The sequence below is a fragment of the Rattus norvegicus genome, chromosome 15 (genome assembly GCF_021556685.1).
Source record: "Rattus norvegicus strain SHRSP/BbbUtx chromosome 15, alternate assembly SHRSP_T2T, whole genome shotgun sequence".
NCBI lineage: Eukaryota > Metazoa > Chordata > Mammalia > Rodentia > Muridae > Rattus > Rattus norvegicus.
The window spans coordinates 89675131-89696005 of NC_141548.1; the positions used below are offsets into that span (position 1 = coordinate 89675131).

General features: G+C 36.2%; 1 long non-coding RNA gene across 1 annotated transcript in view; it reads left to right on the top strand.

Annotated features, from left to right (window-relative positions):
* LOC148001120 (uncharacterized) overlaps positions 1-20875 on the top strand; it is a 39158-nt gene that overhangs the window by 13544 nt on the left and 4739 nt on the right. The window contains exon 2 of the long non-coding RNA XR_015639148.1: positions 4093-4229. This is a non-coding gene — a long non-coding RNA (uncharacterized LOC148001120). The remainder of the gene's footprint in view (positions 1-4092; positions 4230-20875) is intronic.

The following is a 20875-nucleotide window of genomic DNA, read 5'->3' on the forward strand; positions in this document are numbered from 1 at the left end:
TCCATATCCAATTTCCCAAAATCCACATTCATCCAAACAAAAGCATGGTTAGGACTATCAAAGCAATACCCCATTCCCAGTACTAACTTCTGCCTTAATTTGGATTTTACTGCTGTGAATAGGCACCATGACTAAAGCAACTCTTACAAAGGACAACATTTAATTGGGACTGGCTTACAGGTTCAGAGATTGAGTACAGTATCATCAAAGAGGGAGCATGGCAGCATTCAGGGAGGCATGGCACAGGAGGAGCTGACAGTTCTACATCTACATCTAAAGGAAGCCAAGGAGCAGACTGGCTCCCCTGTGGCTAGGAGGAGAACCTCAAAACCTTACCCCACAAGGACATACTTCCTCCAACAAGACCACACCTACTCCAAGACCACACCTACTCCAAGACCACACCTCCTAATGGCACTGGACATTCCCTGGGCCAAGCATATACAAACCACCACAGGTAACAAAAAATTCATATTAGAATAGAAAATAAACCCCTCGCTAAACATACGATGATTCAGTGAAACACTACAATACTAGGAAAGGCCCATCTTTCTGGGTGCTGTTGGCTAAGGAGGATCCCAAGACTTCTCAAAGCAGAAAGACTATTGACACCATTGCTTGTTATGTACTTGAAATATAAGGTAAGTCATTATTACATAGTTTTTTGCTGTAGTAAATGAGGAAAGCATGCTGGGACTGAGCTGGAAGCTCCATAATTCCAGATTGTCTTTCATAATTCCAGCAAAGGTCATCTCTATAGGTTTCTAAACAAGAATTTTATCAACACTCATATTGCCTATTGTCCTTACATCTAACTGTAACACCACACTAGTCAACATGTTCCACTGCCATAATATTGACAGAACTTCTAGGTGTATAAGCAACTGACTTCTACAGAAGAAAAACCCTATCTGCTATGGTAAAGCTGGGCAGGAAAAAAAGACTATGAAGATAATAGTCTTTACCAGGGTTTTGTTAAATAAATGTTGTGTGCTAGTCAGAGTGCTTCCTAAATATTTGTGCTAGTGACCATAGAATATTACTGCTGTAGAATATTATTACTATCAACTTCAATTGGCATTGGGAGGGACATTTTGCATAATAAAAAATCTTAATCTTGATGAATTTCTGAATTATATTAACAAGTACATTTCTCTTTAATAGAGGAAACTATTTTTGAATATATATTTATTTGTGTTTGGCTTCTGTGCTAACAAAAGCAACATTCTATCCTGCTAACATTTTTCTTTTGCTTTTTAAAATTTTTTTTCAGAATTTCATACATGAGTACATTCGTTACATTGTTTTTACCCCTCTCTCTTTTCAAATTTTATACACATTGGTATTACTACAACCCCAACGCCTATTCAAACTATGTCCTAATTTAATAATTATGCTACATACATACATACATACTCTATTAGTGAGATATATATTTGGGTCTTTATATTGGGGATGGTTGCAATGGTTATATTAAGAAAGTGTGTATGAGAAATGATAATAATTTTAAAACATCTACTTCTCTTTCATCTCATTTATCTGTTTATTTTTTCTTCTGCAGTATGGTTGAAAGACTGTCTAAACTTTACAACACAGTAAATTAAATGCCTTTCTCTTTTACATACTTTTTCAGTAATTGTAGTAATTTTCCTCTTCATGTGATGTTTTTGGACAGTTAAATGTGACTCTGCCTTTCGTAGTTTCCCCTTTTTAATATGCATCAACACTTAACTAGTAGATGCATGTTTAGTTAAAAAAAAATTTGCAAAGCTAACAATTTATCTGCACAATCATGACCAGTATACCAAAACAGGCAAAGGTATTATTTTACTCCATGAAAAGAAAATAATGTGTTATAACAGTAATTAAAATTATTAAATTAATAAAAATTTTAGCATAATAAGTATCGGTGAAATTATTTGTACATAGTGCGGATATTTTTTTCTGTCAGAAAAATACTCTAAAACTGTTTTAAAAGTTATATACTGTCACAGAGTGGCCCATTTGAACTGGCATTGACTCAAGTACTGGCACCAGCTAATATACTGTTGTTTTTAGTATACTTGATTGATCATACTTGTGCCTGGTAATCCTGTGTTCTGTAGGCTCATACTCAATTCTTAATTGGGTATGGCTTTCCAGAACGAAGAGTTGCTCACACTTCTGTAGAGATAATGGCACAGCGTTGCTATTGTTACTGTTTCAATGACGAGCAAAAGATCCTGCTGCCATTTGAGATGGAGAAAGAACGCTCGACTGTGACTCAAACACAGCACAGCCAAATAGTATTTGACTAATTTATGATGGGCAGCATTAACCACTAAGGTCCTGGTCACTAAGGGGGAAAGGTGGATGTATAGAACAACACACACCAAAATGTAAAGTACCTAGCCTCTTCAGTTTTTTATGCCTAACTTGGTGCTTAGAATACATCTTCTTAGAGACAGAAACAATGTCATGAATTTCTGATGAGTACATTTCTTTATAATTGTAGAAAACAGTCATGGCAATGAATACACACCAGGTGTAACATCTGTTTTTAATTGGATATTTTCTTATTGGACATTTTTTTATTTACATTTCAAATGTTATCCCCTCTTCCCTACCGAACCACCCACCCCTTCCTATCTCCCCACCCTTACATTCTCCTACAGTGGGGAGTCTGGTCTTGGCAGGACCAAGGACCTCTCTTCCCTTTGGTGCCCAACAAGGCCATCCTCTGTTTTATATGCAGCTGGAGCCATGGTCTGTTCATGTCTAGTCTTTGGATGGTCGTTTAGTCCCTGGGAACTCTGGGTTGGTTGGTCTTGTTCTTATGGGGTTGCAGACCCCTTCAGCTCCTTCAATCCTTTCTCTAAGTCTTCCAATGGTGACCCTGTTCTCAGTTCAATGGTTGGCTGCAAGCATCCCCCTCTGTATTTGTCATGCTCTGGCAGAGCCTCTCAGGAGACAACTATATGAGGTTCCTGTCAGCATGCGCTTCAGGCATCAGCTATATTGTCTGGGTTTGGTGGCTGTATACATGCAGGCAAGACACTAATGAACATTAGAAGAGCTGTAACATCTTAGAAACAGATTTACCTTGATGAGCTGATCAATGAAGGAAATAATGCTTTTCCAGCCACAATTTAAATTTCGTTTACACTTGAAGTGGCTGGGAAATTTAAATGGGTCCCAAGTTTCCAGGGACATTCTGACTCAGTCGGTTTTTACTTGAATAATTGATGTTTCCCAAGGTATCTCAGATACGCAGAGAGATCTTTCAAAAATTTACTGCAAAGGGATGCCAGGTTAACTCTAAGGCCTCTATATTACTCAATGAAGGCTTACAAGAGAAGATAAGTGAATATTATCAAAGGACATTATACCCATGTATAAAATATCATAATGAAACTCATTATTCTATATAAATTTTATGAGAGTCCTTGGTTCTTGTCTTCAGTTAAAAGGAAAAAAAATAAATGAGAGTTTATTTAGCACGGTATAAACTTCAAAGAAAGATTTGACTGGTATTGTCTGTAAAAGTTGCATAGACGTCTGTAGATTTGAAAGAAGTTAAAATGATGATTTACAATATAGATGTCATATTATGGGTTACAGAATCTTTTTCAGATTCCTCCAAAATTACGGTAAACTAAAGTATCCTTTAATGATATTTCTATTATACTTTAGAAAAGTAAAATAAATAAATAGATAAATAGACATAATAATAATAAATAAATAAATGAGAAAAATAGAATAAAATAAAGGAGAAAATGTTCTTATAACCCCACAGGAGTGACATTTTGATAAAGTCAGGGTCCAGACATTTAAGTTTTTTTCATGTCTGGCAGTGGGGAAAGTGACTCCAGTTTTCATACCGCAGTGGAATCTTAACTACAGGCTCAAACTGCTTATCCACAAAGGGCAAGTGGACCATCAGCAGACACGTTTACTAGGTTTCTAACTCCTTCCTAGCGGGTATTAGCACAAGATATAAAAAAAGAGAGAAAAAAAAAGGAATCGAGGTAGAAAATGCCTGACCTTGCTGTTGTTTTCAGCTTTAATTTTTGTTCCTAGTGACCTGAAGTGCCATGTACTTTCCTCCTGCAGGCGGTGGTTCAGAGGGCAGCCGCAAAGCACTATGGACACAGAAGAGCCAAAGGTCTACTCCAACGCTTTCACCTCTCTCCTTACCGGCTGTGCCAGGCTTCTCCGTACGGAATATTAAAATGCAATAATGTATTGCCGTAAGTGACTTAAACAGCTCTGATTTCATATTTGTGTACTTCTAATAATCCCACCTGACCTTTGATTGTTTTTTAATGTTATAAAAAGACTGAACCCCCAGTGAAGGTGATTGTTCGGGGGAGGGCGGTAATGGGGGGAGGATGGGGAGGGGAACACCCATAGAGAAGGGAAGGGGAAGGGGTTACAATCTAAATGTAAATAAATACTCAAGTTAATAAAGATGAAAAAAGGTGTTCTTGCGCACTGCGGTGTGTTCAGGATAAGATCACTACTTCAGGAAGCAAATGACCACAATTGTGAAGCTGAGGAATATCGCGTGTAGCGTCAGGTTCAGGTGGACGCTTGTTTACTACGCATTTAAACCAAGAATTTCCATTGGCCTGCTTAGAAATCTTTTAATTCTTCTGGTTAGTAAAAGCACACACATATCGAGACTAAAAAATTCAACACTTTTACATATTTGGTGGAAAAAATATTAGAAAGTTATATGTATTTACTTTCAACGCTTCTATTGATGCTAATATGTTATAGAAGATGAAAATTAATGGGAAAAATATTCTACACGTTTCTAAAAATGATTTAAAATTGAATATGCGCATACCAGTTTACATATATTTAGCAATGCAAGTGGGAAAATGGCAACTGAGAAGAGGCCAGGGTGGCAGTAGGTAAAAGTAATGCAAGCCTGAAATTGCACATAAAATTGTGACAACACACATAAACATAGGTGGAGAGGATCAACCCCACTGAGTTGTCCTTTAACCTCCACTCACATGCTAAGGACACACACACACACACACACACACACAGACACACACACACACAGACACACACACGAATGATAATAATAATAGTAATAACAATAATAAATGTTAAAAAGAAAAATTGAAAAGATATTTGAATAACTAACTTGTTGTAAAGACTTTGTGCTACATCATGATTCCCAGGATAAAAGCTTTGTGTATTTTTAAAGCTTTCATATTTTCTAGGACATTACGTTAATACTCTAAAAATATGGATACTACAGGAAATATATAAAGATGAATATAAATCAATAGTCCTTGAAACTGATCTTTACATTTTTTAACATAAATTCTGGGAAACACTAAAGTCTAAATCTAGTCTTCTGAAATGACACCTTAAGATTATTAAAATAACTACTAAATTATGACTGACACAATAGCGCAATAAATTTAGAAAAAATAAACCCCAGTAATTTAGAGTTAGGAAAGGAGATTTCTCAAAAAGTCTAAAATTAGCAGCACAAGATTTAGAGTATCAAGGGATATCTTAATTAAAAAATATGTAAATGCAAGCAGTGAATTACTTTTTACATGATTCTTAATTTTAATATATAACAGTATGCATTTTTTACCTTATTTCCAAATTTTGTCAGTTAGTTCTGATACCAATAAAATATTATGTAAGTATTCGTGGTTCTTTTTATTTGTTGTTTATTGTTAATAATTCGTTTGCTGCTCCTAGATAAATAAACTGTTGAAACTTCAGCTGTTATAGAAATGTATACATTGTATACATCTCAGCAAACTCAAAATTTATAGTAAGTTAAAAAATTTTTTATTTCTACTTTTGTTGATCTGAGAGATGTTTTAAAGCTGATGAAGTCAGAAAACTATTAAATGCTTACAATGGATTCACTTCACTGATCAGCCAAATCAATTACACACTTAGCTTTTATATATTCAGATTTTGAGGTCTTCTAAATTTCAGTTTCCTATTTCTGCAGTTTCTCCATAGTACTGAACTTGAACGGCGTCAGTAGATGCTGCTGCCTGGGGGTTCCCTGTGCCCCATTTCTTTCTTGCCTCCTATTTCTGCTCTCTTTAGTTCCTTTATGACTCTTTAATGTATTATGGCATCAAAAACTTTAAAGTGTAGTTGGGGATAATAAAAAAAAAAAAGAAATCTCAAGATGATTCCATGTCCTTTCCCTTCCGAGAAGCAGCACAACTGTAGAAACAGGCAATGCCCTTTAATGCATGAAAATTGACTTTCCTGTGGGATTCCCTCTGAGAAGAGCATAGTACTTAACAGCATAAAAACACTTAACCAAGTTTCTTGTCTTAAATTACTCTCCTGGAAACTTTTCATGGATTGAAATAACAAGGCTATGTGCTTTTCAGTGTTGAGAGGCAAGAGGAAAGGAACTGTTCTCAAATAATGTTCACTCATGTTGATCTAGTTACACATATTTACTATGTAATCTCATAAAGTTAAATAATTTCCCATATCAGGCTATTGGCAAAGAAAGTGGATTGGTTTGGAGCCATTTCAGGATTCTTCTTTTTAAAAATTCTGTAATTGAGTATAATTTGGCTAAAATTTCAAGATCTAATTAGGCTTTATTAGAGTACTTTTAGTACTATCGTGTTACTACTATATCAAAATAACATCCAAACTACAGCAGTGGATGATGACCAAAAGAAATGCAAATATTACTCTGATCTTGAGAGATGTTTAGGGATTTCAGATGAAAATAAATGTTGAGAAGACAAGGTCTTTTTAGCGTCCACTACAGCTTCAGAAGTATGCTTAACCACAAGCAAGGTATACACTGTAGCCCAATGATGGAATGAGTAATTCAATTCCATTGGTCAAATTTATCATTTCTGTCTTCAGTAAAATTTTCTATACATTAGTTTAAAGGCCAGAAGAGATGGGTTCAAGGAGCCCCTTCTGTGGACACAGCAGGACCGCTGCACATACAAACTCACAGGAGTTGTGGAGCATGGACAAAAGCTATGCAAGCCCCAACAGAGGAAGTCTCATGTTTAGAGGAGGAGGTCTTGGCAGGTGTTAGCTGCTTGGAAGGTGTCAGTTTTCTGTGAGTGTAGCCTCTGATAAATCAGCTACATGTCACATAGCCAAGAATTTTTTTCAGCACAAGTTGACCTAAATGAGGAAGAAAAGAATTGGGTGAGGAGAGAAGGGTTGGTTCTGGAAAGAGTAAGTCAGGTGAATGTGAATATGATCTAAATGCACTGTATGAGAATCTCAGAAAATAATAGAAATGATGATTTCACAAAGAAATGTGAATTCACTTATCTAATACTGGATATTAAAAATACGTTTATAAATTTTGACTATGTAGTAAGACATTTATTTCTATCTCTAATGGGTGTGAAGGAAAAATACGACAGAGCACATATAATTCAGTTGGAGGGACTTTTCCTGTTAAATTTATGAAATCAGTTTCATATGTTAAAGGAAAGGGGAAAAAGACCGATTTGTACAATCAACATGAAGCCATATATTTTTGTCAAAACCAGTCCCATTGAATATCTCATAAAATATCAGTATGTCCATTAAAACCTAAAGGAATATGCAAAAATAGTCAATCAAATTGAACATCACTGACACATAGATTCATTCAGAGTAATGATTAAATACTAACAAAAATAAACTGCTCAATTTCATTGATTAATATATTATATAAATAATAATGTATAAAGATTTTAAATATATACTATGGTGATTCAAATAAGAATGTCCCCTATGGGCTCATATACTTGATTGATTAATCAGTAGGGAGTGGAAATCTTTGAAAAAAATTAGAAAGATTAGGAGGTGTGGTCTTGTTGGAAAAAGTGAATCACTGGGGGTAGAGTGGGGTATGGTATGGTAGGGGGGCGGTGGGGGGGTGAAAGATGGGACAGTTTTGAAGTTTTAAAAGCTCATCCCAGACCCAGGGTCAAGATGTCTGTCTGTGTGTGTGTCTGTCTTCTGTCTGTCTGCCTGTCTCTCTCTTTCTCACTCCGTCTTTGCCACTATCATCTCCCTCTCTCCCAGCCCCCTTCTCTGTTTCTCTCCCTCTCAGCCTGTATTTCAGGATTCAGCAATCCACTACTATTCCAGCAGGATGCATGCCACCATGCTTCCTGTCCTTAGGAAAGTGGACTAAACCTCTGACACTGTAAGCGAGTCTGTAATTACATGTTCTATTTTGTGAGTTGCTTTTATCATGCAATAGAACAGTGGCTAAGACATACATTTTCAGAAAAGCATGAAGTTCTGTAATGAAAATGTGTTTTATTTCAGTAAAAATGATTATACTCGGGTATATATCTGACATTCTTTACAGAAAAAGTAAAAACATTTTATCATGAGTGACATCTCATCAGTCTCTCTCCCTCTCTCTCTCTCTCTCTCTCTCTATATATATATATATATATATATATATATATATATATATATATATGTCTGAAGATTTTAAAGCACATACATATTATGAAGCAGATTATTTAGTAATATAACATTATTAAACAGTAAAAAACGGAAGTACTGGATGTCTATTATGGTAAACTGTATACAATTAATTGAATAGGGAAACTCTCAGTAATAGCATTTAAACTTTTGATTGGTAGCTGCCATGGAAGCACTCTGGACATTTATCTAAACACATTGAAATCAGTGTTAGCTCTATTAACTTGTCACATTCTAAGCATTTCAAGATAACAATGTCCTCCAAGAGAAATGCTTTCTGACTAGAGGTCAAGGAACATCACAGTGGCAGGACAGTTGTCCAAGTCTATAGCCCAGAGCAGCAGAGGAGAGAAGAATGAAACAAAGGAGAGGAGAGAGGGACCGGTCAGAGATGGTGACACATTTAAAACCATTTCTTTTATTGTTATTTTATATCTTGTTCATGATTTATCGCTCATAATCTAATAGTGCTCAGTGTTGATCCCAGGCCCTCAAGTATGTGAGTCAAAGGTTATTTTTCAGACGGATGTCATTCCACTTGAGGATAAAGAATTGTGAAAACGTTTCTAATACAATAAATGTGGTTTGTGTGTGTATGTGTGTGTGTGTGTCTGTGTACATACATTTATGTTTTGTACATTTGCTTAGACTAGATCCTTAATTATAACCTATAGAAGTAAACTTTTGCATGCATGTATGTGTGCATGGTACATGTGTTCCTGTGAGAGAGTAAAAGAATGCATGACTCAGCACATATATGTGAAAACAATCTTAAAGACCATCTCACAGCTCACCGTGTTTGGAGAAAGCATCTTTCTTGTTCATTGCTCAATAAAACAGGCTACTTAGACCATGAGGTTCCAGCATTTCTCTTGTCTCTGCAACCAAGTTCTCCTGTCTTTCATCCCCATGAGTATTTTTTTAATTAAATTCTTAAAGCTAAGATAAATGTTCATTAATTACTTTGATTTTGTTTTTTGTTTCTTTGAAGATATGTATTTTAGCATCAACTACATCTTTGTACTCTCTGTAATGATCACTTTGGGATTCTGTTGCTGGTTTGTGACTTAATGTTCAAAATCCTAAAAACATACATAGCAGCAACACTAAAATAAGTCAGCAGGCTGTATTTACGTTCTGTCGAGCTCTGTGAAAAATTGTGATGTTAGAATTTTGATGAAGGTTGCATTGAATAATTGCTTTCCATAGTATGGCCATGTTTGCTATTTCAACCCTACAGTCCACGAGCGTGAATGATCTATATTCATTTCTGATATCTTCTTTAAATTATCTCATGATGTCAGGTTCCCAGAGAATGCTTGTTGTTTCTAGAGACTTGAAAAATAAAAAGTTTATGGAAGAAAATTTGGAGGAAAATGTACACAGAATCATTGGAAACGTGGGTCAGATAGGAAGGGGTTACTGCAACAGTATTCCACCATAGAGCTAAAGGAGACTGAGGATTGGTCTGGGGGGGGTTGGGAGGGAGAGGAAGAGTTGGTGGAAATCTGCAGTTAGCCTACCTGTTTACCTAAGGTTATCCTGCAGGTCCTCAGGTAGTGTCTGGTGAGGTTGTGGGCTGAGAGAAAGCAGTGAGTGTGGGGAAAGAATCTTGGAAGGAAAGATCTGTGTGATCCACTGGAATTGGGGGTATCAGGCAAAGAAGGACACAGGAGAAAGAGTGATACAGAGCTGGAATTGACAATGGGGATTTAGATTTGAGAGAGAGGAAGGATAGTTAAAATTTTGAAGTTATTTTCCCTGGACAGAGTTAAAAGAATTAATTTTTTAAAAAATATATTGGTTATTTTATTTATTTCCATTTCAAATGTCCCTCTTTACAGAGTGATTCTCTACTTTCTAGGATCATTGTGTAGAATTTAAATTGATATTAAAGTAAGCTGCTGGCAAGAAAGATAGGCAAATAATTTAGTAAAATTTTTATGCTTTTAAGTTATACCATTGGTATGTCACAAATAATATAACACTCTTGAAAATAGTAAATAGAAATATCTTGAGGGATATAAATTTTTTTCTTTGAAAATGTAACACATTCACATTATGCATTGTGATTATGTTTCTTTTACTCTTTCATTTATCTCCAACCCCTGTCCCATCACTTTCCTGCCTGCAGGGGGCTTTCCTATGATCATGTCTGAAAATAATGTGTGCTTACATATGAGCCCCTAAAAAGCTAATTTCTAACTTCCCTTTGAGAATCGAGGAATATCTTATAAATTTCTATTTTGATTTCAAAATATACTGTAGCTTATATCTTATTATCGGCAATTAATATGAGATAATGATACAATATCATGACATTTAAATAACTGGACTAAATTATTTCTGTTTGATTGGGGAGTTATTTCTTTTGTGTGTGTGTTCAGGTTGTGATGATATCCATGGTAAGTGGGCTACTGATGGAAAACTTCTACAGTCTTAGATATTTACTGTTTTGGTTTTATCAAAAATGTGCATTTTGCAAGAAACAAAAATATATGTAACAGAATTATTTTAACAGAAAGCCCCAACATTACTCTTGTCAATTTTTATTTTTAATATGAGGGCTGCAGAGTAAATATTGTGAAAAATGCTGAGTGAATTCAAAATTTTATTGACAACCTCATCAGACATTCCAAAAAAACAAAAATAAAAACAAACAAATTGATGAATCAAAGAAAGAGATCGGAATTTTATTGGTATTTTTCTTGACACATGTATCTAAGTATATATGCACCTGTGAATATTTTAAGTCAATGCAAAGATTCATAGAGAACATACTTTCATCAAACATTTCATTCAGCTCAAGGTTAGGAAGTAACTCTACAGGGTTACTACTATTCCATACAATATTTCCAAACACACAGATGATTTAACCAATGTGAACATGTGGTGTGTTCTCCAAATTGTCTTTTCTTTTCTTATTTCCATAGTCTTACATTTTCCCACTCACTCCTTTTTCCTTCCTTTCCTAAGTTTCCTACCCATCCTCTAACTTCTTTTGCTGTTTTATCGTTTATGAACAAAAATACATTCGGTTTTATCAGCTATAGTTATGTAGAAATACTTTGCAAAACTTGTACTCTTAAGTTTTAGTCTTACTGACCTCTGATCTCCAGAAGCCAGGAGTGACTCTCTTGCTGTGAGAAACGTAAGTATCTTCAGTTAATTTCCTTGATATTACTGTTTAACTAGACCTAGTGGTGAAACATCTTGATAGAATATATAATTCTGTGGGAGACAAAATGTTAATTGGCACGTTAAAATGGCTAATTGGGAGGCATTTTACTCCATAATTAAGCTGTAGAGATGGTAAAAGGGAATATACTCTAGAGAAGAAGAGAAATTAAAGCTACTATGTTATACAGCCTATCACTGAATAGCAGCTCAGCTTTATGTAGCTGCCACATGCACAGCCTCTGCTGCATATATGGCCAATATCCTCAAAGCCACAAAGTAGCAAAATGTATCTATTTATCACTTGACATTCATCCTGCACAAGTTAAAGGAGAGATATGAGATGCCTTGACATGAAGCAGTGATGTTTGTAGTCAGAATTAAAGAACATTGATATGTCCATCTTCCTATGAATACAGCATTTTATATACATGTGATTAATTTTATGATTAATTACCTATAATACTCCACATATCTATGGTGTACAAGTATATCATCAATACAGGTATTCATTTCTGCAGTGTTTAAATTAGATGTAATGTATCTATTTCCTCAAAATTTATTTTCTCTTTAAGAGAATCCCTTTTAAATTCTACATACTATGTATGATGTCAGCACCTTATCTATCTTTATTTTCATTAAGTTACTAGCACAGAGAATGTCATGTTCTTTAAAAATAACCTAATATAATTTATCAATATTTTACCACTCCTGTCTTGCCTCTTCATTATTCAGCTGGTGTAACCATTGGACTTTCTTTACTTGTATGAGATCTGGAATATATTCCAGAAATATGTATATACATATTAAACATGTATTTCTTTACATGGCTTGCTTCACTTAATAGAATAACTTCTCCATATTCATATATGCATACATAAATATACACACATACACACACATATATATGTATATATATATATTCATTACCACTAATTTCCCATTAGTCAGCTGAGTATTACCTGTTATTATCATTTCTAGACTACTGTGAAAATTCTGAAGTGAACATGGGACTGCATTATTCGTTAAAGCTCTGATTTGATTTACTTTGCAACGTCCATTGTAAACATTTTATTTCCTAAGCATGTGTGGAACGTTTTCTAATTATTTCTGTTTCATCACTGAAATGAACTTGGCAAGTACAATTTTGCTAGCAATGCCTATCTACAATAAAGTGGAATCGTCCAGGCTGACCTCATGTCTTATGGCAAAGCGATAGGAGTTAGGAATGAGCTAAAGAAAATGGAATTCTGTGAAACTCAATGATCTAAGTGCATTCCAGCATCCACTGACACAGTTAAAAGAGTCCAGCTTCTAGTGATGCATCCACGTCAGAGAAACAAAATTAAGGAGCAGAAAGACAAGTGGTACAACTGCAAGCAAAATGGTTTCCTGAAAGATACGTAAAAGGATCCTATAAGACTGAAGAAGTAGGGGTTGGGGATTTAGCTCAGTGGTAGAGCGCTTGCCTAGCAAGCGCAAGGCCCTGGGTTCCGTCCTCAGCTCCCCCTCCACCCCACCCCACCCCCCCCCAAAAAAAAAGAAAAGGACTGAAGAAGTAATTCTGTTTTGTAATAGGATAAGAACAAAGAAAAAGTATATGTTTCTTATCTCCAAAGGTTTAAAAAGAGTAATTTCTCCTAAAAAGTACAGTTAGCTTTCTCGAAGCCTTCTGGGTCAAGTACTTATGGAAGTGCGTTGATGACCCTTTCCATTCCCAGGAAGGCCTGTCTGTCTACTGGAGGAGGTCTCTTCAGTTTCCATTTCCCCGTCGTTGGGCATTTCAGCTAAGGTCATGGCCATTGGGTTGGGAACTTCCATCCCAGGTCTCCTGGACTTTGTAGAGGCTCCCTCTACCCTGCACCCCTAGCAACTGCATATTTGTGTTCATCTTCCTGGCCCTTTGAACTTCTCTTTTATCTCCCTCCATGTCTGATCTCAACCCCTTTTCTCCTCCCACTTCCCTCTCCTACCCAGGTCCCCTCTGCCCTCTGCCACCGGACCGTGATTATTTTCCCCTTCTAAATAGGATTGGGTATCCTCACTTGGGTCTTCCCTCTGGTTTAATTTCTTATGGTCTGTGGATTTTATCATGGATATGCTGTAATTTTAGGCTAATAAAGGATGGCAACCCCATAGGAAGGTCAACTAAGCAGGAAATCTTGGAGCTCTCAGAAAGTAGGCTACTGACCAAAGAGCAAATATGGCCTGGTCAGGACCACACTCCCACTCCGCATATGTAGTAGAGAATTGTCTTGTTTGATCTTAGTGGGAAAGTGTGCCTCATCCTGTAGAGACTTGATGCCCCAGAGAAGGGGTATGAGGAGTTGGGCAGAAGCACTCTCTCAGAGGGAGATAGGGCAAAGAACTCTCAGAGGGATGACTGGGAGGGGCAACATTTGGGAGGTAAATAAATACAATAATTAATAAGAAAAAAGACACTTCTACCCTGCCAGATACCAAAATATTGAATGTTGATTGGAAAGGAGGCAATAAAATAGAACGTTTAGAAGTATAAATTCTTAAATTCTATGATGTGTAAAATTATATTCAAATGTACAAATTAGAAGCACAAATGAAACTACAAATAAATACATTGTTGCATGCCATATTTATTACGACATGCATGTTTATGTGTCAATGTACACACAGACAGGATTAAATTCAAGTTCATTCATACCTAAAAGGTATGAATAGATAAATGAAACAGAAACAATATCACACATGTTATTCATTATTTCCTTTTAATATATGTATGAAAGCATTTTCATACTTAACATTTATATGCCCATAGAGAACTTAAATTATACACAGTATAGCCACACAAACACACACACACACACACACACACACACACACACACACACACACACCAGCATAACCCAAATATATGAGAAGGTTGTACAAAGACACACATACACACATTATCACTCATAATTCAGAGAGAGGATGGCCATTAAAGTAAGACATGCAACAAAAATCATCTCAGCAAACAAAATCTAGACAGAGTGGAAATGTAGCGCAAAAGTAAGAAAAGTTTACAATGCACATGATCATGAATTTAATCCATACCCATAGAGATATTTTTAAGATAGAGGTAATCATCTGTAATTTCAATAACATAAAATTTGCAGGATTAAATGAATAAGCTCTGATAACACTATCTCTATTTAAACCCCTTAAAACTGAAAATGGAAAGATAGACAAAATTAGAATTTCTGTTTTTAAAAATAACTTCTGAATCACCTGCAGTTTTCTCACTAATATCTTAGCAAGAGTGAGACTTTTATATACATTTGAAAAAATTTTAATCTCCTTATTATCCTGTGTTTTCCCTCAGTTCTGTCATATGCAGTACTGTGAGTATATTGACATAGCAATGGCATTTTGGAAGAATGTAATTACTTTCTTGAAAAGTGGATCCAGAATTTATGCTTGTACATGATGTTTACTATCGCACAATTGTTTTTCTAACTACCCCCTCATGACCACAACTTTTCTCAGTTTCTTCTTTCCAACATGCAGGCGGACATGAGAAAACATGGACTCTGTGTTGATAGGAAATTCAAGGACAATGAGAGAAAAAAATTCAATTAGGCTGTTCAGCCTACTGAGGACTCATTTAAACATTTGAACTCTGTTAATTTGAATTCCGTGTTTTCCTGAATTTAATGAGCCTATAAGAAAGCAAATATGTTGCTAATAGTATTTGAGACATTATGATGTTTCAATTACATTATGACTGTTAACATAATTCCAAATAGCTTTCTATGGCATCTGTGCTCTAAAGTGTCAGTGAGTGTGGCCCAGGCCTACTTCTTATTAATCAAACCCAAAAGAAAGATCCCCACTGTGTTCTCATCCACTTGAGGACACATTTCCATTCCTCTCATAAACATTCTTCCAGGTTTTTGCCAAACAAATAATTCTTAGTACTGCATTCATTCACCCGTGTTTGCATCTGTTAATATCTACTGACTCCACATATTCTCCAGATAGTTCCTTCTGCCCGGATTCCTTTACAACTCCCTTGTCTTCTGCTGCATTAGACAATGACTTACTGGAAAATTGAGTATTGCAAGCTTTCCTATTGGTTGATCGTGGAGGAATGAGTTTCCTAGAGAGGACATTGTTGACCTGTACCTGGAGGTAACAGGCTGGCTGGCATCTTTCCACTTTTTTGTTTTCTTCAGTCCTTTGATCTTCCTTCTCTCCCTCCTTCCCTTCTTTCCTCCATCCTTCCTTCCCCCTCCCTGCCCCTCCCTCCCTTCCTCCTTTCCTCCCTTCTTCCTTCCTTCTTTCCCATTCTCATTTCTTTCTTCTTTTTGTTCTTTCCTTCTCCCTTTGTGCGATACCTACTAAATTATTGGGGGGAGGTTTGCTGTTGTTTTTTTGTTTTTGTTTTCTTTTATATCTTGGGAAACTGGTTTACTAACAGATATTATTAAAGTTTCAAATTAGCCATTTATCTCTGGGATTGTTAATTCTGAGATTATTTTATTGTTATATAGCAATCCAACATGTAATTTGTGGGTTTAATTACATAAATTGTCTTTCATTTTGTTTTCCTTCACACTTGATCTACTCACTGTTTGAAGTAAGTGGTTTCTGATAGTCTCAATGTGTGTTTAGTTTTATGTTAACTTATACTGCAAGTGGGATTTAAGAAACGGATTTGGAGCCTCTGACTTCTGCTTTCTTTTGTTACCTCCACAACAGCAGTATACTACAGCTTACAAACACCTATATAAACAAAACCCAAGTCAAATTTGCAGCAATTTTTGAGCTATTGACAAGACAAACCAGTGACTGAGTGGCATGTGCGTCTACATTTAATTTTGCTGGACATTTGATTTCTATATTACTTTTACTCATGTTCAGTAAAATATATCCTTTATATTTTTACGTTTTAAATAGCTTGCCTCATAGGAGTTATAGTCAGTGTATATTCATTGTTGGAGTTTTACTGTTCAGTTCTGTTTTTATTAATACAGTCAAAAGGTGGATGATCTGCCTTAATGGAATGCAGAATAGAAACATGTATTGTGTTCTGCCTAACCAACTTCACCACGAGAGATATCCGTGGCTCAATATGTGCAAATACAGTGCCAGGTGTGGGCTTCTCTGTGATAATTATAAATTGATTTATTGTATAGTCAAACACACTGCATGGTTCCACTGTCCAGCACCTCAGAAAGCTTATAATTTTGTGCAAAGCTAAGGTTTGAGCTAACCTTTGAGTATTTAGTGTATAAATTATTTGTATTTTAAAATCCAAATTAGGCTATATAATGATGTCTAGTGAGACACCCACATTGTTAAGGTAGATGATATTTATACTAGATATATAGATATTTATCAAATATATAACAGCCAGCATAGAACTGAGTCTATATGTATTTAAATGCACATAGTGTTGTCTACAAAGATGGTGGTGTGTTTTAAGCTCTCCTTCAGGAATTCAGACATCCTGGCTACAATGTCATAGCGTGATTCCACTAAAATGTCAGTACCTCTTTTATTTTTGTTCCAAAAGTCTTGTCAGAATCAACATTTTTCTTGCAATTCAGTGCCTACAACCTATGAAAAACAGTCCTCCAACTATTTTGCATCAACAGCTAAATGCTTTCTTTTAACTTATTACCTTACATACATTTTAGACATTCTGAAATACCTTATTTGTGATTTTTATTGGATTTTTTATTTTCATTTCCAATGTTATTCCCTTTCCAAGTTTCCTGGACAAAAGCACCCTATTCCATCCTCCTCCCCTTCATCAATAAGGGTGTTCCCCTCCCTATGAACCCTTCTTCCTGACCCCCGATATTCCTGTACACTAGGGGTCCAACCTTGGCAGGACCAAGGGCTTCCCCTTCCACTGGTGCTCTTACTAGGATATTCATTGCTACCTATGAGGTCAGAGTCCAGGGTCAGTCCATGTATAGTCTTTAGGTAGTGGCTTAGTCACTGGAAGCTCTGGTTGCCTGGCATTGTTGTACATATGGGGTCTCGAGCCCCTTCAAGCTCTTCCAGTTCTTTCTCTGATTCCTTCAACGGGGGTCCTATTCTCAGTTCAGTGGTTTGCTGCTGGCATTGGCCTCTGTATTTGCTGTATTCTGGCTGTGTCTCTCAGGAGCGATCTACATCCGGCTCCTGTTGGTCTGCACTTCTTTGCTTCATCCATCTTGTCTAATTGGGTGGCTGTATATGCATGGGCCACATGTGGGGCAGGCTCTGAATGGGTGTTCCTTTTGTCTCTGTTTTAATCTTTGCCTCCCTATTCCCTGCCAAGGGTATTCTTGTTCCCCTTTTAAAGAAGGAGTGAAGCATTCGCATTTTGGTCATACTTCTTCTTTTTTTTATTTATTTATTTTTTTTTTTTAATTAACTTGAGTATTTCCTATACACACCTCAAGTGCCATTCCCCTTCCCGGCTTCCGGGCAAAATCCCCCTCCCCCCTCCCCTTCCCCATGGGTGCCCCCCTCCCAACCCTCCCCCCATTGCCGCCCTCCCCCCACAGTCCAGTTCACTGGGGGTTCAGTCTCAGCAGGACCCAGGGCTTCCCCCTCCACTGGCGCTCTCACTAGGATATTCACCGCTACCCATGGGGTCAGAGTCCAGGGTCAGTCCATGTATAGTCTTCAGGTAGTGGCTCAGTCCCTGGAAGCTCTGGTTGCTTGACATTGCTGTACTTTTGGGGTCTCGAGCCCCTCCATACTTCTTGAGTTTCATGTGTTCTGTGCATCTAGGGCAGTTCAAGCATTTGAGCTAATAGCCACTTATCAATGAGTGCATACCACGTGTGTTTTTCTGTGATTAGGTTACCTCACTCAGGATGATATTTTCCAGTTTCATCCATTTGCCTATGAATTTCACAAAGTCATTGTTTTTGATAGCTGAGTAATATTCCACTGTGTAGATGTACCACATTTTCTGTATCCATTCCTCTGTTGAAGGGCATCTGGGTTCTTTCCAGCTTCTGGCTATTATAAATAAGGCTGCTATGAACATAGTGGAGCATGTATCTTTGTTATATGTTGGGGCATCTTTTTGGTATATGCCCAAGAAAGGTATAGCTGGGTCCTCAGGTAGTTCAATGTCCAATTTTCTGAGGAACCTCCAGACTGATTTCCAGAATGGTTGTACCAGTCTGCAATCCCACCAACAGTGGAGGAGTGTTCCACTTTCTCCACATCCTCGCCAGCATTTGTTGTCACCTGAGTTTTTGATCTTAGCCATTCTCACTGGTGTGCGGTGAAATCTCAGGGTTGTTTTGATTTGCATTTCCCTTATGACTAAAGATGTTGAACATTTCTTTAGGTGTTTCTCAGCCATTCAGCATTCCTCAGCTGTGAATTGTTTGTTTAGCTCTGAACCCCATTTTTAATAGGGTTATTTGTCTCCCTGCAGTCTAACTTCTTGAGTTCTTTGTATATTTTGGATATAAGGCCTCTATCTGTTGTAGGGTTGGTAAAGATCTTTTCCCAATCTGTTGGTTGTCCTTTTGTCCTAACCACAGTGTCTTTTGCCTTACAGAAGCTTTGCAGTTTTATGAGATCCCATTTGTTGATTCTTGATCTTAGAGCATAAGCCATTGGTGTTTTGTTCAGGAAAATTTCTCCAGTGCCCATGTGTTCAAGATGCTTCCCCATTTTTTCTTCTATTAGTTTGAGTGTATCTGGTTTGATGTGGAGGTCCTTGATCCACTTGGACGTAAGCTTTGTACATGGTGATAAGAATGAATCGATCTGCATTCTTCTACATGTTGACCTCCAGTTGAACCAGCACCTTTTGCTGAAAATGCTATCTTTTTTACATTTGATGGTTTTGGCTCCTTTGTCAAAAATCAAGTGACCATAGGTTTGTGGGTTCATTTCTGGGTCTTCAATTCTATTCCACTGGTCTATCTCTCTGTCTCATTTACTGGCCCTTTAAGTTGAGAGTCTTCACTCTCTTCTATACCTATTATCCTTAGGTTTGGTCTTCTCATTGTGTCCTTATTTGTGATTTTTAAAGTATATGCATTTTAATGCAGGCAGAAATAATAAAGTACAACCATATTAAAAGTTTCTCATCCATTTATTACAAACACTTTAGGGAAATACAATTTATGTTTTATAAGTAGAAAACAGCAATGAAGAAACCATTATTTTTCAGTTTTTTTTGTGGTATTACGATTACCTCAAAAGTGAATGTCAAATCGTTCAATTAGTTATGTGACAGGAAAGAACAACTTGTAGGTAGAATTGATTTCTATGTATCATCCCTACTGTATGGCATGTATATATATATATATATATATATATATATATATATATATATATGTATATATATATATATGTGAAGAAATTCATATTTGTATTTATTTATAATAGGTATAATTTTTTGGCTTTATAAGATTTAAATATCAGAACATGTAAGGAAAACCAAAATAGAAGCATTTTTCATTAATATATGTAAGGAAATAATTCACTCATGTAATCCTTTTATCATATATTAACTAGATATGTTTTGACTACTAGATCATAACAAACACTTATACTTAATAAAATGATCACTGCAAAAATAAATAATTTTCCATGGTTTAAGTAAATCAGTGTTCTAAGTAAATCTCACCAGAACTTCCTTAAAGGTAGTATCTAGAATGATACTTTCACAGATTTGTGGTGTTGTCACAGGGACTGATCTTTGACATTCTGTAATTTAGATAAACACATCACAGCTCAGTCTTTTGACTAACTGTCTGCTGCCTCATATTGCTGCATTTCCTCTACTGTGACTCATCCATGACTGTCTTTCTAGCTACAGGGCACACACAGAAGTATTAGTCATGCTCCCTTTTTTGATAACTTACCTTGTGCTCAATATTGGTTTTATTTCAATTTACTAATGAGAACATATTTCGCCCAATATCTGTGGTATTAGTAACATAGATAAATCTTACACTAGTCTTGATATATATTTGATTATCACATGCTCTTCATTTGTTAATAATGCTCTACTTAAAAGGATATGGATATTATGCTCACTAATGGTGACATTAGCTAACTTTGCATTTTAAAAATAGGAGACACCAACCAATGTCACAGAGGAATTTGGTAGTTTGCATTTACATCTGAATTGGAAAAAATTGAACGGGAAGATCACATTATTAATGGATCAAGGACTGGAAACCTCAAACTTTTGTAGTCAGCACTGTAAATATGAAGTATTAATAATGGACCACAGTATTTCTGTCAACCA